Source organism: Neopsephotus bourkii, unplaced genomic scaffold (assembly GCF_033783945.1).
Source record: "Neopsephotus bourkii isolate Nb327-2 ecotype Australia unplaced genomic scaffold, CSIRO-AGI_Nbou_v1 NB_1154, whole genome shotgun sequence".
NCBI lineage: Eukaryota > Metazoa > Chordata > Aves > Psittaciformes > Psittacidae > Neopsephotus > Neopsephotus bourkii.
In genome coordinates this window covers 1,875,590-1,886,798 of record NW_026901640.1, presented here as the reverse complement: position 1 = coordinate 1,886,798, position 11,209 = coordinate 1,875,590, and the positions used below count along the sequence as shown (strand labels likewise).

The 11,209-nt window shown below is 45.2% G+C and overlaps 1 long non-coding RNA gene across 2 annotated transcripts in view; it reads left to right on the top strand.

The window, feature by feature from the left end:
• The first annotated feature begins 3,998 nt into the window (after positions 1-3,998).
• LOC133217694 (uncharacterized) overlaps positions 3,999-11,209 on the top strand; it is a 207,700-nt gene continuing 200,489 nt past the window's right edge. The window contains exons 1-2 of one of the 2 annotated variants that reach the window (XR_009726932.1): positions 3,999-4,717; positions 5,643-5,737. This is a non-coding gene — a long non-coding RNA (uncharacterized LOC133217694). The remainder of the gene's footprint in view (positions 4,718-5,642; positions 5,738-11,209) is intronic. The other variant, XR_009726931.1, reaches the window with a different exon arrangement.

The window sequence follows — 11,209 nt, the reverse complement described above, 5'->3', positions numbered from 1 at the left end:
ATGAGAACGTCTTTGGAGCCCAGTAATGGAGAGGTTCCTGCAAGTGTCAAGCCCAGAGGTCCCAAGAAGCCTTCCGGAAATGAAAGGTGGTGGTACAGAGGCAGGTACCTTGCATGGCCAGGAGGCCAAAGTGGGCCTTTAATCTGGGGTTGCAGTGGGGAAATAGTTAGGAGAAGTTATGAGTTTAATTAAGGAAAGCTATCAAGGATTCACAGATTGGAAGCTGTGCCAATAACGGGAAAAGAAAACTGACAGCGGCTTTCTGAGGAATGAATGCAAATCAGCCAAAAGATATAACTTGTGCCGTGGCAGGAAAGGTTGGGTATAACACAGGCAAGAAGTGTAATCTGCAGTAGAAGTGATGAGTGTGGGCTGTGCCATTTGAGCACTGGGCTGGCGGATCCTTGCAGCTGAGCTGCTTGTGAGGATGCCCATGTGCTGGCTGTGAGGAAGCGTGATGTGAAGGGACTTCAGGACACAAAGTGGGTACTGAGGTGAATTTAACCAAAGGAAGTGCAATTATAGAATCATAGAATAATTAGGGTTGGAAAGGACCTTAAGATCAAGTTCCAACGCCCCTGCCATGGGCAGGGACACCTCACACTAAACCATGCCACCCAAGGCTCTGTCCAACCTGGCCTTGAACACTGCCAGGGATGGAGCATTCACAACCTCCCTGGGCAACCCATCCCAGTGCCTCAACACCCTAACAGGAAAGAATTTCCTCCTTATATCCAATCTAAACTTCCCCTGTTTAAGTTTTAACCCATTACCTCTTGTCCTGTCACTACAGTCCCTAATGAAGAGTCCCTCCCCAGCATCCCTATAGCAGAGACAAGAGGAAGGGAACACACGGTACAAGGGTTTGAGGGTGCCTGGCCTGGCTGGGGATGAGCACGGGTGCAACCCAAGCACTGCTCAGGCAAGTTTCTGCACCAGGTTCCAATGGAAGACTTCTGATTCATGCACTCCTAATTAATTCAAGCACCCCTGAAGTAAGTAAGTGCAAGCCAAACAGCTACAGTCAGCAGTGCTGTGTCTGACTTTCCAGTGGTGAACCAGGAGGAAACTGCTCTTGTGTTTTGGGGGAAACCAGCATTGTTTTGGTTCTGTCTGGTGTCTGTTTATTTTGTATCCAAACAGCTTTAAAGCACTCATTGCCTACAGTAAGCAGGTAACAGGGACTACAGGAAGGGCTTTGCCTATTGAAACTTATGGTTTTGGGTTAGGAAAACTGCCTGGTGTTCTCCACCAGAACAAAACGGGAGCCTGGATTCTTACATGCAACCAGCCTTAAGAGCTGTGTGTCTCGCTGGTCACCTCAGACAAGCTGCTGCAGCCCATACCTGGCCCTGTCTTCTATCTTCTGCCTTCTGCCATCAGACTCGGTAACGTTTCCATGGATGAATCCGCTCCAGAAGCACTTCAGGAAGCAGCAGGGACAGGAGCTGGTGAGCGGCTGCTGGGGTGGGGAGGCCTCGAGGCTTTTGGGGCCTTCCTCTGAGCTCCAGTGCTTCTGGGCAGAGTTGGGGGCATAAATGAAGGGGGAACTGAGCCAGAGCCGCCTCACCCCAAGTGTGTTGCCCGTGAGGGAGAGCGCAGCCGCCTCAGGCAGCCATGTTGGGTGAGGAGATGTCTGCCCCGGCTGTGCTGCCCGTTGGATTCCCGTTATCCAGGACTTACTTGTATCTGCCTTTTAATTTAACTGAGTCTGTGCCTCAGAGAGAAGGAAATAAGGAAAACAGGAAGAATCCTTGAATCCCAGAATGGTTGAGATTGGAAGGAACCTTAAAGCTCATCCAGTTCCAACCCCCAGCCACAGGCATAGATACCTTCCACCAGCACAGGTTGCTCCAAGCCCCATCCAACCTTGAACTCTTGAACATCAACCTGTGGCGTGTGCTTCACTCCACTGCCGGCTTGGACCAGTGGGATGGCTGTGTCCCTGCACCCTATTGCTGACAGCTCCTCTTTGGACCACCATGGCGTCACAGAGAACACAGCGCCTACAGTAGAGGAGGCTAAACATGGCTCAGCTTCTGTGTGCATCTTAGAATAGAATCATAGAATAGTTAGGGTTGGAAAGGACCTTAATCTTCCTCAGGTAAAGCCCTGGGTGGAGGGTGACTTTGCAGGGGGGTCGTCACTTGGTGGCCATGAGGGGAACGGGGTGCTGTGAGGCGGTGTGCTAACATGGCGGCTGGACATACCCGCCCCCTGAGGCAGCTTTTGGGCGGGAAAACGCCCGCCGCCGCTCAGCGGGGCCGTGAGGGAGCCGGTGCCCACCGCCCTTCAGCCGCCCTGTGGTGAAGCCGGTGTCCGCCGCGCCTCAGCCGGGCTGTGAGGGAGCCGGTGCCCGCCTTGCCTCAGCCGGGCTGTGGTGGAGCTGGTGGCCGCCGCCCGCCGCTAGAGGCTGCTCCACACCTCATTAAATAAATAAAAACAACCGTTAATGAAGAAGCCGCTGCGAACGTGGCTTTCCGCGGCAGCATCTCGGAGCCGGGCCTCGACGGAGCCGAAGGAGCAGTGGCATGGTGGCCGCCACCTTGGGTTTCCCCCACAGGCCTTGGGTGGCTGCTCCAGACAGAGGGATCCTGACCGGGGGATTTTGACCTCGCGTTTTCCATATACCAGAAAGACACTGGGACATCTGACCAAACTTATCCTCACAAGTAAGTGCTTATGTATAACAGAAGTTTTGCTCTGGAATCCCAGCAATCCCTGGTGGCTTTACCAGGCAGAGCCTTGCAAGAAATGCATCTAAACATGCCTCAGCTTCCTTGCAAGTGTCTCCTCTCAAGAGGTTTTTCTTTGCAGGTTGAATTCCTTTGTCTCAGGGGAACAGGCACATGTGTTGATCAGGCAGCACCCAGAAATTCATCCCCATTTTCACTTGGGTTTGAAAATACCCCCAAAAACCCAACAACAAGCAAACTCTGAGATGCTGTGTTCATGTAAATAGGAGCCCTGGTGCTGCAGCAATTGCTTTGCCAGGCTGAATGCCATCAGCAAGTGTTGGTGTGCTCCTGTAACTTACACCCAGAAAACTGTGGTTGTTATTAGCCTCTGTTCTGCTGTGAGCTGCCACTCTCACAAAACAACATACAACTTCATTCAAGCATTGCTGTTGTTGTCTGCCTGGCACTTTAGGCTGCTGGGTGAGGGAAGGTTTTATAGGCTCAACGTTTACAGCAAGTAAATACCAGCATTTTTCACCAGCTTCCTTCCTCCTCTCCCCAAAGCTCTGACTTTTATTTCTGCTCCCTCTGCCCTCTTTTGCCACCAACTTGATCTTAGTAGTCTGCAAAATTATAGCCTTGTCATAAACCTGGCCTTGGGAGCTAAGGAGGGCCCCTCGCAGCCACGCGCATGGGTTCATGTGGGGTTTTATCTGGGAAGTTGGTCCAGGGGTGGTTTTCTTATTAGGATAAAGGTGGAAAACCCTCTCCATTTCCTGGAAAAGCCACTTTCTCTCTGTCAGCATCTGCCATGCTGTCTGTGCTACTATAGCAATGACAGACCAGGAGTTTACTCAAATTGCCATGTTCAGTGTCTCACAGTATTTCTTGTTTAGCCTCCCGATGCTCCTGAGAAGTTTGTAATTCTGAAGTCATTCTAAACAAGAATTAAACAGTAAAGAAGTGCTGGTATCTTCTTGTTGCAGATGGGCAGGAGATGGAACTGCATCCACACCGGGTGACTTCAGGTTGCATCTGGCCATCAGTCCTTGCCCTGAGCATGCTGCTTCCACAGCACAGAGGCACCAACTCCAGCTTCCAGCCAGGTTTTGTCCCAGGGAAGCTCAAGTACAAGATGGGTCTCGCCCCCCTGTTGCCTCTGCAAGCATTTCACACAGCAAACACTGCTCTGCTAATGCAAAGCCACAAATGAGTGAAGATGATACAGACATAGCTTGGAGGCTTCAGACTCACTTGCAAATGAACATCATTTCTCAGAGGCAAGTGTGATTCTATCTTTGTGGGTAGCCAGGAGGGGAATGGAGTCACAGATACATTATGCAGTCTTGTAAGGTGGAGGGGGGAAGAGAAGAACTGACATAGCAAATGTGAGAAATCAAAACTTGGATGTTTATTTAGGGAGACTGTAAAGGGACCATCGCCTGGGTCTGGGGAGAGGAGAGGATTTTGTGGGAAACAAAGGCACTGTCAGCTTTTGTGTCTGTTCTGGATGTTCCTAGCATTAGGCAGAGCTTACAGCTTTGCCTTTTAGTAATTTTATGGACCTGATATTTTAAGGCACCAAAGGGAACGATGATGTTCATTCGACATGTGAGATTATAAAATGGTGAAGTGTTTGCATGGCCTGGGTTGGTAATGTCTCCTTTAGAGATTTTACTGGTTTATTACCACTTGCTGGTGGAACATACCGGAAACACAGAAACAGCAGAATTATTCTCATTTATTTTGTTGCAGTTAGGTTTTTATGAAGACAGGTGTACAGATGGAAATATAGATATGCCTGAGCAACTGCAAATACAAGACAAAAATACAGGATTTTCATGCCAAAGCTGAATTCCTGCCAGTCCTTGAGTCCTTTCCTGGGACAGTTGTTTGCTGAAGAAGTGATTTGCTTTAATGGAGTATAAAGAGCATGTACTGGTATGAAGAAGACTTGTGGGCAGAGAGGAATAGATAGATCATACAGACAACATGACAGTTCATCTTTATGCAAGGTGGATTTTTGCACCTGTGAAGGAGTAGGTAGTTATTCCCTAGGGCATTTGGGAATGGAAGTCTCCCAGGCTGGATTATGTGGTAATAGCAACACGTGCACATGTATAAATACTTTTACACCTGACTGTGCATGCAATTTTGAGTAGAGGTTCCCAGGCACTTTCAGGATAAAAAAAAGACTGCTGAATTACATCTGTACTGTATGTTTCCTGTAAAACAAGGCGGCTGGGCAGTGTGATGTTTTGCTACAGTGGGTGTCCGTCTCTGTTAGCTGTGCATTGTTTGAGGGAGCAGGTTAAATTCTGCCTCTAGGTACACTCTTGTGTTTGATATGGAAATGGAGAAATCTTAGCTGATGAGGTACTGCAGGTTTGCAGCTGGGGGCAGAATTGAGCCCGTGCTTAGTACAGCCATCCAGACATCCCTTCCTCTGTTCCTTCCCTGGTTGCTCTATCTGCACTGTGAAATATTCACCTTGTTTTCCTTTTTTCTGGAAAGACCTCCTGTAGCATTTGCTGTGTTTATAGCTTTTTATGGGACTTGAAGCTCGGGAGTTTCATTGCTGCTCCATAATCAGTGCTAATTCTCCTCATTTTATGGTTTTAAAAATGTACACGCTCTGCTCTGACAAACTCTATAAAATGCCATTAGTGTGTCTTGGGATGATCGTATTTTGTTTACAGATACTGTAAACCTCTGTCTTTCTGTGGTACAATTACCAGAAAATGGATTAAAAATTAAATGAACATATTGCTTTGTTTGTTTTTACTGAAAGCTGTTCTCCAATTAGCTCCTTATTTAATCTAAGATTGCATCTGAGTTTACTGTGTGGCTTTGCCCAGTCTCTGATTCTTTCTCTGAGATAACTGGGTCAAGTTTTATTTACATTGTAATCCATGTAAACCACACTCATCTCCCTTCTAAATGCTCTTGAACCTTGTTTTGCAGTGCTGTGCCAGGCTTCAGATTGTTCCTCTTCTAACCTTCTCCGATGTTCATCTCTTCCATCACGGGCTCCTTTCTCAGCACACAGCTTTGAAAAGGTAAGAACAATTTGGGAGGCATGGCTGATACCAGCTTTGCCCAAAACACTTAATCACTGCCAAAGTAGTTATGAACCATTTGATATCCTCCCTCTTGGCATTAGCAGGGCTGTTCTCACTATGATCCCTGTCCAGCTGCTCTGTCTCTTGAGCCCATAATTTTGTGTGCTCGTGACGGCTGTTTTGAACAGAGGTTGTTTTATTTTTATATTGTCCCATTGTGTGGATTGACTTTAGAATCAGTCTTTCCATCAGCAACTGTAGATACTACTCATAACCTGGTGATCTTTACTAGAAGAGTTCTGCTCTCTGTTGGGATAGACATATCCACAGAGAAATCAGTGCAGAGGTTTGATGATCTGTCTTAAGTAGGAAAAAGAGATTGCTGCAGCAACTGTATTTGTCAGTAACCAGCTTCTGAATCACTTGTGTGAAATCACAATGAAGTTCCCAGAAATCAGCCCTTTTTGGCTGCTTATCAGAGGAAGATGCTCTGTTGTCTCCATGAAATATGCGAATGGGAACTCCAGTGACTGTAGATGACCTGAAATATATAAGCTCTATATCACACATACTGCATTTAATGCTGCTTTTCTCTTTTTAAGTAAAATGTTCCCAAGTGCTCCCAACTGGCTGATTTCTCAGTGTTCTAAGTTACTCCTTTGGCTCTCTCTGGAAAAATATACAAATATTATGATAATGATGTTCCTGGTGACTGTGACAGTGTTGAGTGACCCATCACAGTCAGATATTCTGCTGGGTTTGTGTGGCTGGTGTGAAAATGACATTCATTTAATTTGGTTAGCAGTAGTAAAATTGGTTATTGTCCATGAAAATGATAACTGGGAAATCAGTTACTGATTAAAGTAACACCAAGATCCCAACTGTCCCAGCATAGTTACAACTTGTGTGGAAAAAAATAAAATCATCATTCTTCATGACTCCTTGCCTTTTTACCTGAGAGGGATTTTCCCTTTGTGTAGTGCATTGTTCCAGAGTGGATCCTCACCCATCTTCTCTCATGGGCTATTGAAACTGGTCTGAACAGTAAATATGAAATCTGTGCTGATGTCTTTACTGCCAACACCTATTTCTTCATTTCTTTTTTGTGGTGTTGCTACCTGGATATCATATCTGACAGCCCGGGGCTTCCCCCCAGGCTTGATGATAGGTAACAACAGCACAATTAATCCAAGAACACTTTGTTCTCTACCTGCTTGGTTGGGAAGGTAGGAAACTGTCCCTAATTCTGTGTCTCTTGAATGGAAAGAAGTGCTGCTTTACTGCCACTGTCTCAACAGTCAAATGGATGTCAGAAACACTGCTCTTATGTTTACAATTAAATGTAAATATAATACCTACTTTTATAACGAGTATCAGCATTATGGCTGTGCTTACATGAAGAAGCCCAGCTGCATTCTTAGCCCTACCTATGCAGAGGCTTCACAAAACACACAGTTAAAAGAAAGTCTTGGCTGCGCTGAAGAGAATCCATCACTTGAAGGTGAGTAGAGATTCTGTAATTCACATTGCTGATGATCCCAGGTAAATTCACTGGCAGTAATGATGTTGCTCCAAGTTGACACTAAAACAGCAGAGATGAATCTGGCCCAAAGTGTCTCTCTGGTGTGTTCCTTTAGCAATTAATACCACATTTTGTCCCCATTCCTTCTGTGGAGTGCCTTTGCTGCTGTGTCTCGCAGCCCTCTGCAGGGACGCAGCTGAGGGTATTTTGCAGAGACAATGTCTGGCTTTGCGTTCATATCTCTTAGGATAGAGTACCTAGGATGCCTTTTTGGCCTATATTTCATACTGTTCTGAGTGAATAACAGGATCTGATGATTGAAATCTACTACCTGGGATCTGAAATGAATTGTTTGCTTTCTCCTGGCACGTCACGCTTCTCCATTTCCTTCCCCTTTGCACACATATACATAGGCGTGCATTCACACAAACGCACTGGGGCTTCATCATACAGCAAATTGCTTATACACATGTAAGCAAATATCTTCTCAAATCATCTCTTATCACCAAGTGGGGTGTGGTGCTTGTTGTTCAAGGGGTTGAGGTTGCCTTTCAATCTGCCAGGGCCAGCCTGACACCAAAAATAAACAGCATAAGCCTGGAACGGTTGTCACAAGGGGCAGAGAGAACTTGTCAGGCAGGAGTGTGTGAGCCGGTAAGATGATAATGTGGCATGACACTTCTGAAATGAGACACCGGTTGCCATGGTGAGGAGTCAGGAGGGACTATCTCTCCAGAGGCTGAAATAAAACATGCTTTAAATGATGTTTGATTAGAATTTAGATCATGTAACTGAGTGGCTAGCCCTTTTTTTTTTTTCTCTCCCCCTTTTTTTTCCCCTCCCTTTACTTGTTGTCATTGGCATCTTTGGCTGCTGGCAGAGTTCACTTTGGGAAGAAAGGGCTCTGGGTCTGGAGCAGCCCTGGTTGTAACCCCCCTGGCTCCACCACTTCCAGCGTGCTGAGAGGTTACTTAGTTCCATGCCCAGTCAATTATGCTCCTTGCTAACTCTGCTTGCATTTTCCACTTGAGTCCATCATAGTTGAAACCAGTTAAAAATGATTCCCTCTGTTCTGAAAAACAGTTAATCAATAACACTCTGAGAATATTTCTTGTCTTCATTTGCTTTCCCTGACCAGGCTACTCAAGGTGTCTGTCATCTTGTTAATGTATATTAAAAATACAGCCCAGCTTATGCACAGTTTCCTTCTTGGTGTCTTCATGTTAAAGGAGAATGTGTGTGTGTGTATGCGACAGTGTAAGTGGTAAAAGGAACCTGAAACCAAAAGAATTTGGGAAAATAATGCAAAACAATTGTCCTTATGGCCTTGTAAATGAAATGGGACATTTAAAAGTAATTTTAGCTTTCTCTGCAGTTCAGCAAGCAAATGCATTCTTCATGTCTTTCCCAGCAGAAATGGACAATAAAGGAGCTGGTTCTGAAGTACAGAACTTCCTGAATCTGTGGTGCTTTGTGATATATCCAGACATTTAACAGTCTTGAAGCAGGCATCTAATGCCCGGATAAAATCTGCTGAAAAACAGTAATCAGCCAATTCCAGTATGGGCAAAAGCACCAAGTTCTGCTAATTTCAGGATCACCTGAGGTTCAACTATTTATTGATGCAAATAAAGACCAAGGCTGAGATGTGCTGGGTGCTGATCAGTTGTGAGTGTAAGGTGTTAAAATACAAGGGATTTTTTTCTGGGCTGGTTGCTGGAATGAACTGAGTTCGATGACCCGCTATTGGGAGTCATCGTTAAGTCCACATTGGGCAAGTCAATGCAGAAGCATGGTGTTATTGGCAATTTTGGGGCTGAAAGGCAGAAAGTCAAAATGATTGTGGAGACTCTGTTACAGTTTGCACTGCATGGAGATACTTTGTACAGTGGTAAAATTCCTGTGGAACAGTGAACAGAGATGTGTGTGTAGCTAATAATGATATTCTTACATACACACTGCAAATTAGCTTCCCCTTTATCAGCACATTTAAATTGTGGTCATTTGCTTTGGTGATTGAAATAGTTACACCAGGGCAGTGAACGTGTGACTACAAGTACCTTTTTCTCGGCTATTAAAATCCCTATGCAAGACCATGCTGATTAGAGTTTCTATTGTGTGTATTTAGAGGAAAAAAAGACTATATAGTGGCTGTGCATGAGGCAGAGTGTATTCCAGGAGTCAGAGGATGCCCTGTAATTTATGAGAGACAAAGAGGTACATTAGATATTGTTAGAATACATAATAATCCTCTGGCAATAATTTATTCGGCTTGCAAGGTTGGGATCTCCATAATTCTTAGGTGCACTCTAATGAAGGCTGCTGATGCTTATTATATATTTTTGTGTACATTACATGTACCTGTGAATATATGGATGCTGCACTTGCCTCCTGCTACCCAACTACTCACAGAGCTGCCAGTGGGACTATATTGTATGGACCATTTGTCTAAATAGTCCAGGAGAGTGCATGAGCTGTATTGGCTTCTTGTCAGCAGTTCTTTGTAACTTTGTGCTCATAAAATCATCTTCTGCAGATTTAGCCTGGGTTTCTCACACTATCAGGTCACCCCTGGCTCTGGGGTGACACAGGCATCATGGAGTCATGGTCTTCAGCAGTACATGCTGCTTTCACTAAAGGAGAGTCCTTTCTGAAAGAGCAGCAGAGAGAGCTGAGAGTGCATGAGAACCTCCATGAAGGCAGTGTGGACTTTTGATGAGTGGCTGGCCCATACATCAAGCATGTGTCATTAGCTTGTGGAACAACAATGTGGAGGGCAGAATATGGTAGAGTGAGGGGAAGAAGCAAGGAGCACATATGAGATGAAGCAATGGGCCATATATCCTGTTCAGAAGCTTGCCCTACAGTAAAAATTCTTGGCTCCTGTAATCCAGAAGAGAGAAAAAAGTTCATATTCACAGGCAAGGGAAGTAAAAACAGAGAGAGAACTTGAGATAAGGAGCTCAGTGCTAAGAGAGCTGGATGAACTCGTAGAGGGTTGCCAACATCAGAGTAATAAGAAGAAAAACCATAGTTTTGAATGGGGAAGCCTCATCTCTCACTGTGTTTATGGGTGGTTTCCTCTGTAAGAGACTTGCACTCCTAGCAGCTTCATAATCAGGATAGGTTTCTGCTTTGCTGAATGCAGCATGTGTTCTGTTCACATGACCCTTAAGAATCAGTAACAAGGAAGGGGTTAAAATTGTTTATAGGGCTGTTTTGTGCATATTAATTAGGTATTGCTCTATTTTATCACTATAGTGCACTTTGTACAGCAGCTTTAAAAAGGCTTTAAGTAATATTTGCTATGCTTCCTGCAGTCTAATCTTCCAAATAATTTAGGTTATCCATGCCATGGAATTTACTTAACAGTGACGTAGAAATTAGCCCTGGAGTGCTGGAAGATCCCAGAGCTGCTGATTATGGTTGTCTGATAAGAGCATAGGCCTATAATGGTTTTATACAATGTTTTCATCTAATGGGTCACCTGGTTTTGAAGGCAGTCAGTATTTTGATCAGAAATGTGCATTAGGAACCTCAGAGTCATAAGGAAAGCCACTCTTGCAGGCTACTTGATTTGCAAGGCTATAGTAATAACTGGCAGATTCTTGTAGCTGTCTCTGGCCTTGATGCAGGCACTATGGTAGTAGCTAGAAGTTCTTTCTTTCCCCTCCCTGATTTGGGACTGTAAAAGCTGAGGAGTTCAGTGAAGCAGCTTCTGTCAAAGCTGGGGTTGATTCTCTCTAACCTGGTGCCTAGCTGATGCTGAAGACAAAGCTCTTTTTTCACCCTGATGCTGCAGACGAGAGCTGCAGCCAGTTGTGATCCTTTGGCAGCTCTGAAGGAGGCAGATGCTTATTGTACAGGTGTTTGCAGATAAAAGGATCATGGAACCCTAATTCTCTGTGGGTTCCAGCAGGACCAGGATTTCACCCTTAGTCAAGAGT